Below are 16550 nucleotides of genomic sequence, written 5' to 3'. Positions count from 1 at the left end.
ATACTCTCTGACAAAGGATAGAGTTCTCCACAAATTGAATCCCTTAATAAAGGATGGTAAAAAGGTATGCAGTAGTGCTAGGGTATGTCTTGTTGATGGAAGAAAATTTCAAGATGGCATGAAACATCAGCATATGTGTTATGCTTTAATTCCTAGAAAGGATAAGGAAGGTAGTAGTGAAGCTCCACTAGAAGTTTTGGGTCTATCAAGTGAGTATAGAGATGTCATCTCTAATAATGTTCCATAAGGGTTGCCACCAATCAGGAAAATCATTCATCAAATAGATTTAGTCTTTGGAGCTAGTTTTCCTAACAAGGCTACTCATAGGATGACTCCTACTAAGATTGAGTAGCTAAACAAACAAGTTTAGGAGTTGTTGAGGAAAGTTTTGATTCGAGAGAGCCTAGGTCCATATATAGTACCTGTAGTGTTTGCACCAAAGAAGGATGGAGAGTGGAGAATGTGTATAGACTCTCAAGCTATAAATAAAATAACTACCAAGTACCAATTTCCTTTACCAAGGATGGATGATCTTATGGACTGCTTGAGTGGAGGTTAGTACTTCACAAGATAGATGTCAAGAGTGACTATCACCAGATATAAATATGAGAGGGAGATGAGTGAAAGACTACATTCAAGACCGAGGAGGTTTTATATGAGTGGTTAGTCATGCCCTTTGAACTAACAAATGCGCTAAGAACCTTCATGTGGCTTATGAATGAGGTGCTAAAATTTTTTTTGGGAAAATTTGTGATTCTCTATATAGATGATATTTTGATTTTTAGTAAGTCTTTGGATGAACATTTATTGCTTATTCGTAGTGTCCTTGAAAGGTTGAGGGAAGATAAATTGTTGATTGAAGGAAAGTACAAACATGAAGTTTTATGAATATACAAAAGTACATGAGGTTGAACCTTTGAATGAACTAGAGGAGTAAAAATATTTTGTTTACTTTTATGAAGCTATGCCTTTTGATGAAGAATTTTTAAATCAAGTTGCAAATCAAAAGCAAGCTTCAGTAACTTTTGAGTCACAATAAATGAATGTTGAGTTGCATTTAGGAATTGAGCTATAATAAAAAACTGAGTTGTAGATAGAAGCTGAGGCACATTCTGATTTTGAGATAAGTGTACATCAAAGAGATGTTGGATTACTAGATAGAGAACTACATAGTGATTTAGAATTTCGCATACCTAATGAGGAAGGTAGAGAAAAACAAAGAATGTCAAAGTATGTCAAAAGACATCACTTTTGTGAACAAATTATTGGAGATAAAGATGCTATACCAATGACAAGAAACAAACTGAGAAGTGATAGATATTTGTTGAGCATGCATGAGCCTAAGACAATGAAAGATGCCTTAGAAATTAGGAACTGGAGGAAAGTCATGAAAGAAGAGATTGAATAGATTGAGAAGAACAAGACGTTGAATCTAGTTCCTAGACCAAAGGAAAAGAATGTGATTAGAACCAAGTGGGTGTACAAGAACAAGTTAGATGAAAATGGTGAAGTCACAAGGAATAAGGTAGGACTAGTTTGCAAGGGGTACACACAAAAAGAAGGAATAGAATATGGAGAAACATTTGATCCTATTTCGAGATTGGAAGGAGTAAGAACTCTACTTTTTTACTGTACATACAAAGCTTTCAAAGTTTATCAATTGGATGTGAAGTCATCATTTCTGAATGGCATATTAGAAGAAGAGGTTTACATAGAACAACTAGAAGGATTTTTTGATGCTAACAACAAGAACATGGCATACACAAATCTTTATATGGTTTAAAGAAATCCCCAAGAGCATGTTATGAAAGGCTTCACAATTTTCTTGTGAAGATTTGATTTGACTTGAAGATAGAAGGAGGTAAACATATTTTACTAGCTTAATTTTTTGTTGATGATATCATATTTGGAGGTCAAGATAGATCATGTAAGTAATTTTCTAGTGAAATAAAGAAATAATTTGAGATGTTTATGTTTGGAGAGATCAAGTTCTTTGTTGGTTTGTAAGTATATCAAATGAATTATGGTATATACATGATCACTTAGTGTAACTATGTGAAGGAAAGATTGAAATTTTTTGGATTATAAGATTCAAAACCAATTAGCACACCTATGGTGAAAGGACACACGTTGTCAAGGAATGATGATTTAGTTGATGTTAATCAAACATTGCACAGGTCTATGATTGGAAAACTGCAATATGTAATGCATAGTAGACTTGACATTGCATAATTTGTACTGATTGTTGCAATATTCTATGCTAATCCTAAGGATAATCATTTGATGGTTGTTAAGAGAATTATGAGATATCTGAAAGGAATAGAAGACTATTATCTATACTACAAGAAAAATGAAAAATTTGAGTTGAGAGTCTATACTAATGTTGATTGGGTTAGAAACATTGATGACAAAAAGAGCACAAGTGGAGGAGCAGTTTTCTTAGGAAAGAGGTCGGTCACCTAGACCAACAAGAAACAAAATTGCATATCTCAATCAACTACTGAAGCTAAATATGTGGTTGCTACAGTAAATTGTACAAACATTTTATGGATCAAACAACGACTCAAAAGTATGAAGGATGAAATCACTAAACCTATGACACTTTATTGTGATAACAAAAGTGCTATAAATATATCAAAAAACCCTGTGATGCACACAAAAACTAAGCACATTGTAGTCAAGTATCATTACTTGAGAGAGTTAGTTCAAGACAAAGAAGTGAGGATGGAATATGTGAATACAAAAGAGTAGATAGTTGATATATTCACAAAAGATTTACCTAAGGATGCTCATGAATATCTAAGAGGTAAACTAGAGGTAATACCCCTATCTAAAGCTACCTAAGAAGCATTAGTAGTGCCCTACATCAACTAGAGCTGAATGTTGTATCATACAACTTGATGTAGTGGATATTATTTTATGAGTTGCCTAAAGTAATAAAGGAACTAAATTAGAATATTTATAGTCATATGAAAGGTGATAGAGGGACAATCTAAAATTAACTATATCTACACACAGAGATGCCAAGTCTTTGGCATTGTTGTCAAAGAGGAAGAAATAAAGAGAAGAACCTAAAGAGGGAGAAATGACCTATCAAGGGAGACAAAATTGAAGAAATACATCTACCTAGTAAGAGGGAGAAAGTACTAAGGAAGATATAATTCAGAGAGAGAAGATATAGTAAAGTAACTTGACAAAGCTCACATTACCCTATAGAGAGGAAGGACATATACTACACTAGTAGAGGGAGAAATTCAAAAAAATTATTTTCTTTTTGGTATTGTTGTTGGTATTGGTTTGCCATCAATACCAAAGAGGGAGATTGTTGATATAAGATTTTTTTGAAGTCAAAAATTTATAATGGAACAATCATCATCTTGTCAATGATGTAAAACCTGCTACTTTTTGGTGAGGCAATTGCTTTTTGGTTTGAAAGTTATCATTTAGTTGATTGATGAAGATGATTTGAGAAGAGGACATAACAATAGCAGGTCTAGAAGAAGGTTGAGTTATTTGGTTTGTAAAAGAAGCACTAAGACCAAATAAGACATTGATACTATAGTGTATTATTTATCCACTTAAAGTTTGAGATGAAAAATTACTCAAGTTAAGAGTGGAAGAAGATCAAGTATGAAAAGTATCTATCAAGCCTTGCCAAGTGCTTAGTGCAAGCTAAGAAAAATTAGTGGAAACCAAGTGAGTGTCAGTATATACTGAGAAAAGTTTAGTTGATGCCGAGCATCAGTAAACTTTAGTGTTTTCCATGTAAGCTAGAGTTGACCAAGTGGAAGAATAGTATAGAAGTTGAGTGACAATATATTGATGCTGAGTGCCAGTATTCATGTTATATTGTAGATTTGATGAATCTGAGATGACTATTTTATTTTCTTGAACTGTGTGAAGCATATGGAAGATAACTATGATGAGTTGGTGGCACATAAATTAACATAAAACATTTTTTGATGAATTCAAGGAAGATTATAGAAAAAGTTTCTAGAGGAACCAAATGAAAAAGTGGGTAAATTCATTGTATCCTACCTAATCTAACCTAACCCTAAAATGGATGATTGTGGTTAAGGGGCATAATATCTTAATTCTCTATTTATATAGAGAGCTTGTCAGAAGAAAAGGTTTTCATGTACAAGAACCAAAGGAAGACAAGAAGTCTAGGATATTGCTTCATTCAATGGTCGAATATAAGAGACTACAATTGGCATGCAAAGAAAGAAGCCTTAAGAGTATGAATGCTTGAAGTGAGAACAAGCTATTAGAGCTAAAGTGTGTGAAAGCCAAGCATAATGGAGGACTATAATAGAGATTTGTAATATGCAAGTGAGTTGTAATTTTTTATCAAATTAAGCCTTACTGTTAGTTTCTAATCAATGCATCAAGATAGGGTAAATCCTTTGGGTTAAGGTTGACCTAACAGTCATTTATAAATCCTTTTACTAGATGAAATTCTATTTGAATGGTCTAAAGTCCTCTAACAAAGCTTCATCTTAACATGGTGATTGAAATCCTCTAACTAGGTCACATTTAACAGTGTGTATTGTAACCTTTAACAATGTTGGCCTTTCATAGGGCATCACTTGAGAAGAGTGAAAATTTAGCATGTTACTAGTGGTTTTTCCCAAGTTGGGTTTCCACAAATAATCCTTGTGTCAATTGTGTTATTGAATCTATTATGTTTCATGTTTATATTTCTGCAAAGTTGTTTTGACATAGGACAATAACCTACAAAATTTAATGTTTGCATGATCTAATGGATGCATGCATAATAAGGTTTTATGGATATGTGTCTACTAAGAATTGAAAAGTTTTATTTGTACATCTGGATCTTGGATAACTAATTCACCCCCTCTTAGTTATTCTAAAGAATTCCAATAGCTTCAAACAAAGGCCATTGTTTTCTTAAGAGGCTTCCGTGGGGCTACAATTGAAGTTCCCTATTTTCTCAACAGGCTTCCACAAGGCCAAGAATGAAGCCCCATATTTTCTCTTTCCATTTAATTTTTTTGTACGTGTCAGCCAAGGGGCATTCAAACATAGCCTATCGACCAATATTGATTTAAAAATAAATAAATTGGTTGATATAAAAAGTCTTTTTTCTTTATTCTTCAAATATATCCAAAAAACCTTAAAAAGGAATTCTCTATTTTTCAAGAAAAGGTAAGAAGACCAAAGATAATGTGAAATATTTTAATACTTTTTTGACGGTCCCGAAGAGAATTCAAAATATTTTGATAGTTTTTTGAAGAATGAAGATGGGATGATGACAAGGAAGACAAAGTAAGTCTATAAGAAATAGATCAGCTATTGTAGAACAAAAAAATTGTGAAAAAACTTTAGCAAATTATCATAAACAAGAGAAGGCATGTACATGTGTAAATTCATATGCACATATATTTTTAATTTTATAAATAGTGTTATAATTTTATTCATTTGTATGCATGTATCTCTTAACAAACAATCACAAGATGGAAATATACATGTTGGAGAAGATTTTAGTCATGACAATTTAGGATATGATAATTCAAGACATGAAGTAATGGAAGTTAGAGAAGGGTTAGGATTAGTTTCGCAAATTAGTATGGATGAATGCATATGACTAGCAACAAGTGTAAAGAAAAATATCACTCATAGAAATTTAGATCATTTACTTCCAATGGATGTGGATAAATTGAAATTACTTGCCAATATTAAATCATTAAGTCTTTCCAAAAAAGACCATCGAATTAGATAGTAAAAGAAATAACAAGTAAATTTTATGTTTTGGAAACACTTGAAAAATCCCAAGTACTTTCTTGTGTTCATTTAGAAAAGACTTCCAAGAGCCATTAAAATTGCTAGGTGTAGACAGAACATGAAAAAAGAGAAACTTTCCTAATGTGCAAAGTGATATTATTGAAAATTTTAAGAAATGTTTGAGTTCTATAGGGAAGACAACTCGAAGAAAAGATAAGAGTACTACAAAAAGAGTTGCGTTGACATCTATTCTTGGTAGTAGTATACCTTAAAATAGACAAATATCTTCAATTTCATAACATATTGGTTTTAGTAGAAAAATCATATGAAAATATGTTAAGAGGAGAATGGTTTGGGATGATAGCACTTTGGAAGGAAATTGGGAAATCATTGTTAGAGCTCCTCATTGTGATAGGTCTGATAATAGAATCCAAAATTTGGTAATATCATTTTGGAATGATAATACTCGTGCTTCATCAAATAGTAGGGATGTTCTTAGACATAGGCTTAGAGCTAATCTTTATTAACATCATAGAAAAAATTTGTTGGACATAACACAACATGAAATGTATGTCTCATTTTGTAGTTCAAATCCTGATATAAAGACTAGGAAGACATTATTTGAAAGATTGAAGCCATGTTATGTTAGGAAAAAAAGTGTTTGAAACTTTTTGTTGTCATTAACATATTGAATTTGTCCTCCACTATCAAATTTATGAAAAAATTAGAGAAGAAAGTTTTGGTTATAAAAATTCCCCTCCTAGTAGAGCAAGTGAGATTATCTCATTTTTTGTGACAAAATATATGATCATGTTGCTCAAATTAATTGCATTATAGGAACATGTGACACATGTTCTAATTTGGATAATTTTCCTTTGAAAAATAAAGATATTGATGTCACAAACATGATTACTTGCAAGGGTCACAAGTATGTAAGGAATGAAACTAAAATTGGGATAGGATAAAAAAGATTAAAATATGTTGAAGAGGAGATGAGTGTTGGAGCATTTATGGACAAATTGAAAAGTTTGAGACAACCGTATATATTCATTATTATTTTTTAGCAAAGTGGCAAACAAAAAAAATTCAAACAGTTAGAGATAACTTTTCACTTGGAACCATTATATCAATTGTTGACTTTGTAGAAAATGATTATTTCATTCATCAAAAGGCTATTCAATTAGACTACTAGTTTTCAAATCAGGTAACTATTTTGTTATAAGTGTGTTATCCTCATGCATAATTATATTTGGATGGTATTCAAAGCATAGATGAAGCATGAGTCATCAAGAAAGAATATCACTTCTACATAAGTGATGACAAAGAACATGATATCCATTATGAAGAACATTGGTTCAACAAGTTTTTTTTCATATATCAAAGAAAGAGGTATAAGTATCAATAAACATTATGTTTGATTAGGTGGGTTTCCTTCACAATGCAAATCATCTAGACTATTTTATGCACTTTTTTGTTATCATTGTAATGAAAACATACCACATGTATGGAGTTTCTTTGAAAGTAGACATGGAAAAGGTGAACATGATAGTGTTGGAATGTGCTCTACAAAATTATCAAATGAATTACAAGGAAGTTAGCATAAATAATGCACATAACGTTGTTGAATGGTGCAAGATACACTTTGCATCAAATGAGGTTGGTACATCATCAACAATGAGTCAAGCAATAATATATAGAGTCTTTTGGGAGATACTAGGAAAATTTGTGCATGCATATATATTTTCTCTTATCTAATTTAAGTTATACATATTGTACATGAATATATATTTTTCATCTCAAATTTCTTTTTATATATTAAATATGTGTCTTTAGGTGTGCTAGAAAAAATATACATGGTTGCAAGATGATAGATAAAACACAATCCTTACATTCTATTATGAGTACCAATTATTGTAATTGGATATTGTACATGACAGACTATTCATGTTTTTGTTGTTATTACATTATTGAGAATTACAATGAGTGCACCAATCAGGATCATGGATATGTAGGACTATGGACTTTGGTGCCACTTGTTGTTACTAATACATTTAATGGACATGAAGATAAAAAATTTGATGATATTCCTTTGATTTCTACTGATTATAGCCATATTTCTAGACTAGTTTGAATTAGTAAGTACAATTTAAAATATTATAAATAAATATATTAAAGTTATAAAGACAATTTAGAGCTTAGATATACATGTATGATATTTATTGTGTATAGGAAAAGTCTTTGTAGTTATTGTTGAGCCTAGAAATGAAGGAGAGAATTACTATTTATTGTGTTTTATATATATATATATATATATATATATATATATATATATATATATATATATATATATATATATATATATATATGCATTAATTATTAAATGATAAATTTATTTATAACATGTAGACATTAAATTAACTTTTAAATGTATGGTGTGTAGGTTGTGTTGTTATGGAGGGAACATATCTCAGCCAACACAGAATAGTGAATCATAAAACTCACTTTGTTGATTAGCAACCTGATAATAAAGTGCTTCAATATAGTCATCATGTTATTGCCATCTCCATTTCTCTATATACATTTAAACATAAAGGTGAACATCACAAACGGATATTAGATATTGAGGACCATGAGAGAATATTAAATGTTCTCAATGAGTGTGTCGAACCACTTGGAACCACTTGAGATATTTCATATTTGTAGAACTTGCTTAGATATTTCATATTTCTAGGACTTTCTTACCTATTTTATAAATTTAGCAAGTCAGTCTTTGATCTAGTTAAAATGTATATACTATATGTATCTACATGTATGTATGTATCTTCATTTAATACATTTATGAATTTTCATGTATATTCATTTCATGTAACTTAGGACAATTATATGTGTAGACATGTGTATATGTTCATTTCATACCTAACTTGTAGGACTTATATCATGTATGCATTTGTTCATTTCATTTAACTTAGGACTTATACGTGTATACATTGTACATGAACTCATTTCATGCAACTTACGACTTATATAATTGTACATGCACTGATTTCATGTAATACATGTAGGAATTATATTGAATACTTACATGTTCATTTTATATGATGTTTAGGAGTATATACATGTGTACATATACATTTTTATCAATCATGTCTCTATAACTAATTTTCATCATGCATTTTAATGTTGAACCATATACATATAATCATAAAATGAACCAATCATGTACATCTAACCATAAGCTAAATACATATATTACATGGACCACCAACTAGAAACATATATCACATGTCTAATCATAAATTGAACCAATCATGGGTCTAATCATAACTGAATTCTAAACACACATGTGCAAAGATCAATATGTATATATAAATGTCAAATCATAAATGTATGTCTCCATAAGATCAATAATAAAGTAAACATGTGCATGTGTCCTAAACAAGGGAGTCATCTAGACACATATAAATAGAGCAACCCTTTGATTGAGACTCATGAGGCTCATGTTTCTATGGAGTATCAACTGAGCCCTACAGATTAAAATTAGAATAATACATTAGACATATACTTGTATATATACATGGGAACTATTTTTAAATATTTGTAGAGATTTAAATACATTGATGCAAGTGCATCTATCTAGTATTGAATTAATTTAAATTTCTATTTAAAAATCACCTACGCACTAGTGGGTGTCACATCCATCATATTTGTAACCCCACAAGTAGTAGGTCTCACATCAATAACATCTCTACTCCCACTGTGACAAAAGCCCACACTAAAAGAAGTGTTCTATCCTACTTGTGGCTACAAAAATAAAATTCATTAGGAAATATGACTACATAAATATATACTTGTGAATAGAAATTTATTATTGTAAAATTAAAATTTAAAAGAGATTCCTGGGTCTGAGGAGCAACAGAGTCATTAGTGACACGTAATAAGGTGTCATCAATAGAAAATCCATCTCCAATAGTCTCAATCCTTTATAATAGTTAGGAGTGCAAAGGAGTAATAGGCTTGGATGGAAGTGGTGTAGACTTAGTAGACTGAAATAACATGTCCATGTATGATCCTATTTTAGTGGAAACATGGATCTGACTCAAATCTCATAACTATTGATCAATCAAGCACATCAAGTCCATCACTAGAAACATAAACACTTTGACTAAATCCTAAGGTCCCCTTAGGTGGAGCTGCAACAAACTATTGTGCATTTGAGTGATGAGTTGAGTGTTGAGTGCTAGGCCATTGAGCACCAAAATGTTGTGTAGAATATTGTACACCAAAGTCTTGTGTAGAGTGTTGTGTACTCTACTATGCATGACTGATGTCATCTCATGAGTTGCTTGAAATATAGGCCTCTATGAAACTATCTCTATGATAATATGTAAAGACATCCTATTTGTATTTGTAATGTATGAATGTGCTTGTAAAAGATCATCTAGAAGATATAAGGCCATCTCCATATGTCTATGCTCTTTAGTGAGTCTATGTATATCTACTAAGATAGGAATATGTGTAACTCTATAGATCTCATCAGTGGATAGGGAAGTGCTCTATAATGCCTTTGAAGATGATCTATGTTGATTGGGTCTACTCAGAAGATATCTATCCAGAGTGTCATATGTAATGCTCCTAGTTATAGATGCAATGTATCCTATCTAATCAGTTGCTTCCCTCTAAGAAGAAATGATAAGTCTATCTATAGCAGCAGTCATCACTAGAGTCACTATTGGGGTCCTAGACACCACCAATGCATGATGATGAGGAACTGGATGAGTCGGCTCATGATACATATCATGATCACAAAAGTCTATCACATCCCGAGCCATAATATCCTAGAATATCTATATAGTTGACGTAGTGCCCCAAATGGATCTCCACATACAGCTATTGGGGAAAATATAATAGAATTTGGTCATTCTTAGGATAATAACCATTTGCTACTAAGAATTGAGGGTATATCATACACGCATTTCATGGTACAACACATGTGGTAACTTGATATGTCTTGACCTTGGTCTCCCCCTCATAAAATGGGAAGACCTCTCATTTAATAATCTCCTTAGAAATTGGGCTTTGAACCTTCTCTAAGGATATACCATCCACTATCTCCTCTCTAAGCTCATTGAAAATCCTATCTACAGACTATGGTACAAATGTAGATGTGGTCTAAGCCTATTAGTAAGCTCATCAAGACTAGTCTAAATTAGCTGACATACCTCTGTATAGATGATCATGAGATCTCTCAATAGCTAATCTTAGTCTAGTAGTCTCTATGGTCGCAAACTAGAATATAGTCATCATATAAGGAACATGAGGCTAGACATGTGGCACATCAACATGTGGTCCCTATCCCTGCCCCTCATCATGTCCCTATCCTTAACCATCTCCCTGATCCTCAAGCTGAGGCTAAGGCTAAGGTAGTCCATGATCATGGGATGCTATCTATGGGTAACATGTGAAAACTAAATGTTAAATTACTATTACTAGACCATAAGAGGTCAAAAGGGGATGCCATATAATTACAAGAACATGTACTAATTAAGGGGTCATGATAGGCTCTATCATTAATTTAAGGTCATTTTATTAAGTCTATCAAGTATTTCTAAGGTCTTAAGAGGTCATGTATAATGTCCTATTAGGTCTTATAATTATTAATCTAAGGTGTTCATAAGTCATATTAGGTGTTAATCAAAATAAATTAAATGTAGGAGAGAGAGAGAGAGGGGGGGGGGGGGGGGGGCAGACAAAAAGTGAGAAGAGAGATCTAGAGAGATAGAGAGATAGAGAGAGAAAGTAAGGAGAGATTGAGAGATTGAAGAGAGAGAAAGTGAAGAGAGAGAGGTGAGAGAATGAAAAGAGAAAGAGTGAGGAGAGAGAAAGAGAGAAGAGGGAGAGAAAGTGAGGAGAGAAAGAGATGAGAGAGTGGGGAGAGAGAAAGTAAGGAAAGAAAGAGTAAGGAGAGAGAAAGTAAGAAGAGAGTGAGGAGAGAGAAAGTAAGAAGAGAGAAAGGGAAGAGAGAGATTTCAAGAAGAGAGAAAGTGTGAGGAGAGAGAAAGAGATGGTAGAGTGAGTAGAGAGAAAGTGAGAAGAGAGAGAAAGTAAGGTGAGATAAAGTGAGGAGAAAGAAAGTAGGGAGAGGGATAAAAATGATGAGAGAGAAAGTAAGGAGAGGAGAGAGAGAATGGGAAGAGATAGTGAGTAAGGAGAGAGAAAGAGAGACGAGGGAGAGAAACTAAGGAGAGAGAAAGTGAGGAGAGAGATAAAGTGTGAGGAGAGAGAAAGGGATGAGAGAGTGGGGAGAGAGAAAGTGAGAAGAGAAAATAAGGAGAGAGAGAGGAGAGAAAGATATGAGAGAGAAAGTGAGGAAAGAGAGAGAGATTGAAGAGGGAGAAAGTGAGGTAAGAGAGATTAGAGAGAGAATTTTCTAGATAACCTAGTTTTTTATTTATTTTTATTCATGTAGAGTTTTATTCACCATTTTTGTTTCGACATCTAATCCTATTTTTGGTTTTTGGTGTCTAACTACCTAATATTTGTTATCTCTGAACATATTATATCTTCCATTGACTACAATTTTAACTATGTTTTTTAAATATTTTCTAACATATAAACTAAAACACAACGTATAAACATACAACTATCTAATGTATACTAAAAATAAAATAATACCCATAAAATAGCTAAATTCTCATTAAAAACAACTAAATATTCATCAAAATCTAGTAAACATTCATCAAAATCAATGAAATATTCATTAAAAACTACTAAAAATTCATAAAAAATAATTGAATAATCAAAATGAAAAAATAAAAAATTTAACATACCTGGTATGTTGAATGCTTGATGGAGGTAAAAAATGGTAGGTCAGAATAATGATGTAGTTGAAGGCATCACAAAATTTTCTATAAGACCTTCATCAAATTCATTTCTATAAAAATGAATTTCCAAATGGTAAAATGGCACTTAAAAAGCCAGTTTTGGTGGCCAAAGAAAGTTTCAATAGGCTTTGTATGAAGGCCTATCGGATTCAAACAAATTAGTAGGCTTTATGCGAAGCCTTATGCAAAACTGTAAAAATCCCACTTTTGATATGCTTTGTTCATGATGAAAAGTGAGAATCATTATCATGGCCTAACTCTATAGGGAATGCCTTTCAATCAAATTTTTAAAAAATTGTGGGAAATAGAGAATTTGTTGGTTTAACTCCCATAATCATTCCCTAGGCAGTAATAGAAAGGAAATTTCTCCCCATAATTTTTTTCACCAAAATCAATAAATAAGGTGACAAAGGGTACCCTTTTTATGGCCCCCTCTTAGGTTTGAACAATTTCTTGTGGACCAATTGGCCAAGGATGAGAATTAGACAAAATTAGTCATTTCTCCAAATAAAGAAGTGAATCCCTCCCCAAAGCCAAACTTTTCCATAATTTTCAATAAAACATTCTCTCCTAACTTTATCTTTAGTTTTTGAGTTATCTAATTTCATAGCCATACCTAGGTTTCTAGTCTTCTCCATCGAATGTAGAACATCATGGGAGGTTATCACTATGTCCAAAATTTGGTGCTAAGAAACAAAACCATTCTTAGTGGGTCTGATTGTATCATCCAAAAGAAGCTTTATGTGATTCATCTCTACCTTGGATAGAATCTTGTAAATGGTATTTCACAGGAAGATCGGCCTAAATTCCTCCAATCGAGAAGATTCTCCTACATTGGGGAACAAACCAATATAGATCTAATTAAGTTCTTTGAGTATTCTACTAGTCCTGATAAAATCATGTGTCGCATGCACCTGGTCATATTTGATGATGTCTTAAAACTCCTAGAAGAATGTTAGGGGGAAGCCATCCAATCCTAGGGCTTTATATGTTATTATGGAAAAAACCACCTCTCTTACCCGCTCTTCAAAATATCTTCTATTCAATTCTTGATTTTTCCTGTCATCAACCACAAGGTTGATGAATTCAATTAAATCCTCCTCTATATTATGAATCACCTATGTTGGAGGGGGGTTATAAATTTCCTAGAAGTATCTAGTGGTCCAATCCCCAATCTCTTCCTCATTGGTAAGTTCAACATTACTACTTTCAAGGAGCTTATAAGTGGGACTATTCTTGTGTTTGGAAGTCAATCTATGAAAGAAAGTCATATTCCTATCGAACCATTCAGCAAGCCATTTAACCCTAGATCTATATTATAGAAAATGTCCTATCTTCCTGCGATTAGTTTCCATTTCCTTTCACAATCCTATTTTCCATCATGAGTAGCAAGAGATAGTCTCCTTTTTCCATACCCTCCTAAACCTCTTCTAATTTATCTTTTATTTCCATCTTTTTCTTGAAAATATCTCGAAAGGATGACTTGCTCCATCCCATAACCTCCTTTCTAATACTTTCATATTTCTTAGCTATGCAAAAAATGGCAGTACTCTAGACTCCCATATTGCACCATTGAGTAACACACTCTTGAAATTGAGGATGGGAATGCTACATTATCTCATACCTTGAGGGTTTATTGGATTGTTTGAACACCAACTCAACCAATTAAACAAAACCATATATTGGTTTGAAATCAATCCTAAGGAACACATCAAGAGAGGTGTAAGGAAGAATGTTCTAGTCATCCAAGATAAGCACTCTATCAAGTCTACCTTGAGTAAGATTGTGCACCAAGTGATTGAGACTCCATGTAGGTCCATATCAATAAGATCAAATGACCAAAAGAATCTCCTATCCACCTGATTTTTTTTTTATCCCAGTACTTTAAAGGAAGACCTAGTATTCTAACCTAGACTATGGCCATTCTATGGAGATTGACACTAAGGTTAAAACTTAGGTTCCATTTTCCAAAAGCCAGATAATGTTTACCATAACTCCATATTCCAAGAAAAACAAGATTTTATTCCTCATTAACAAAAAATTTGAATACGAAGAGAACACTCTCCATAATAACTACCTCCACTAATCCTCTAAGTTTCCATTTTTTTGAAACCCATATCCTAAACATCTTAATGGTAGGCCTATAAGACAAAAGCCTACCCACTAAACTCTTAGAAATATATTTCACCATAGAATCTAGGAGAAGGATCTTTGAACCATTATTCCCATGAGAAACTATTGGGATAATTCTAGGTGGGGCACTTGTTACAAGCTAGAGTTGTTGTTGCACCAAAAGATTGACCTGATAATGCCCAATACAACCACTAGACTTAGAGAACACTGGAGATGGTTAAACCATGTCATGAATTTTGAAGGGGAAGGCTTGAGTTTAGTCCAATAGCACTAGGGCTAGACTATCCCACCAACACATATTTCCAAAAAATATTTGAGGATCTTAACATTCACACCTTTTTCTAGGCTCTCCTTGGAGTGAGTACTGTGAAGAAACACCAAATCATCTAGAAGCCCTATGACAACCCAAGAATTCAGCTTCTTGTTAGGATTGAAGGAGGCCCCAAGGATGGGGGGTTGCCATTAGAGGTGGTGATAAGCCAAAGATCTAGACAACATAGTTTTTTATATGGAGGGGATTAATGCTCTAGAGAAGTGCCCACCATGAGTAGAGATCATCGCAAGGTTACAAGATGTTGACCAGAGTTATCCAATAAATATGATCAAGTTTATATATTTCTGATTACTTTTATGGATTTGATATTCATGAGTATGCATTTTAGAGACTCAAATATCTTTCTAGTTGTTGCATATGTAATTCTACATATTGCACATACGTATTAAGCGGGGTGTGATTAAGTGAAGTCATGAGAAGGCATATGGTTTGAAGCAATCAAAAAAATATCATCTAATTAACTATTATATCATTTTCTAAACATGATATCCCAACTAATTTAATGATTTTTTTTTTAAATAATTGACAAATGAACAAGAATACAACTATTCTAATAAAAGACATGGAAGGAAGGTAGTTGTTGATCCATGATAAGAGATGTCAATTGCAAGATAGAAATTGTTTTGGTGATTGAGTTTCTCTAGCAATGAGAGCCAAAGGTGTTTATTTTGAAATGGAAATTATCATTAGTGCAGGTGCTAGTGGACATACAAAGACAATACTTTTGAAATTTATGCCAAATTTCAAGTTCTTTCAGTTAGATACTTCACATTAAATGAAACTTATCAAAAACATTGAATAAAATGAAATCCTACTAACATTGAAGAGTGATTAAATTATTCTTTTTTGCATATTCAAATGCTTTCACCTTCATGTTAGTACACCAATGAAAATGTTCCTATGAAAACTATCATCATAAGTGATATAATACAAAAGTACTAAGAGCATAATAGAATAAATTTCCATCTCTTGTTTATGATACTAAAGCCAAAACACATAATTATCTACTATTGTACGAATTAACTTTCCATTAAATATCCAATTCTTTCACACTAGACAAATGGAGAAATTCTCTATTAGCTCTCTATCTTCTTATGCTTTCTTATAGTCATATTTTCACTATATTTTCCCCTAAACCTTCCATAATTTGTTGGAAATTGATCAAATCCCACATTAAGGACCCCTTGATTCACTTTGTCTACAAGGATCATTTAGCCAATTGGTTCAGTCCCCTTGCAAAAGTACTTAATGATTGTGTAGGCTTGATCTTCCTAGTTTACCCATACAATATGTTGATCCTTAGTTTTCCATCTATCATATTTTCATATAGTTTATCTCTTCAAAATTTCCATATTAGTTTGTATCTTTTTTAGAAAATTTTAGTAGAGAGAGGTAAGATACCATAAGTAGCTAACTCTCACCATGTTTATTCTATCATTTGATATATCATACAAATA

This window comes from Cupressus sempervirens, chromosome 5 (genome assembly GCF_028749045.1).
Source record: "Cupressus sempervirens isolate cs-2001-9-10 chromosome 5, ASM2874904v1, whole genome shotgun sequence".
Taxonomy (NCBI): Eukaryota; Viridiplantae; Streptophyta; class Pinopsida; order Cupressales; family Cupressaceae; genus Cupressus; species Cupressus sempervirens.
Note: the sequence above shows the minus strand (reverse complement) of the source record.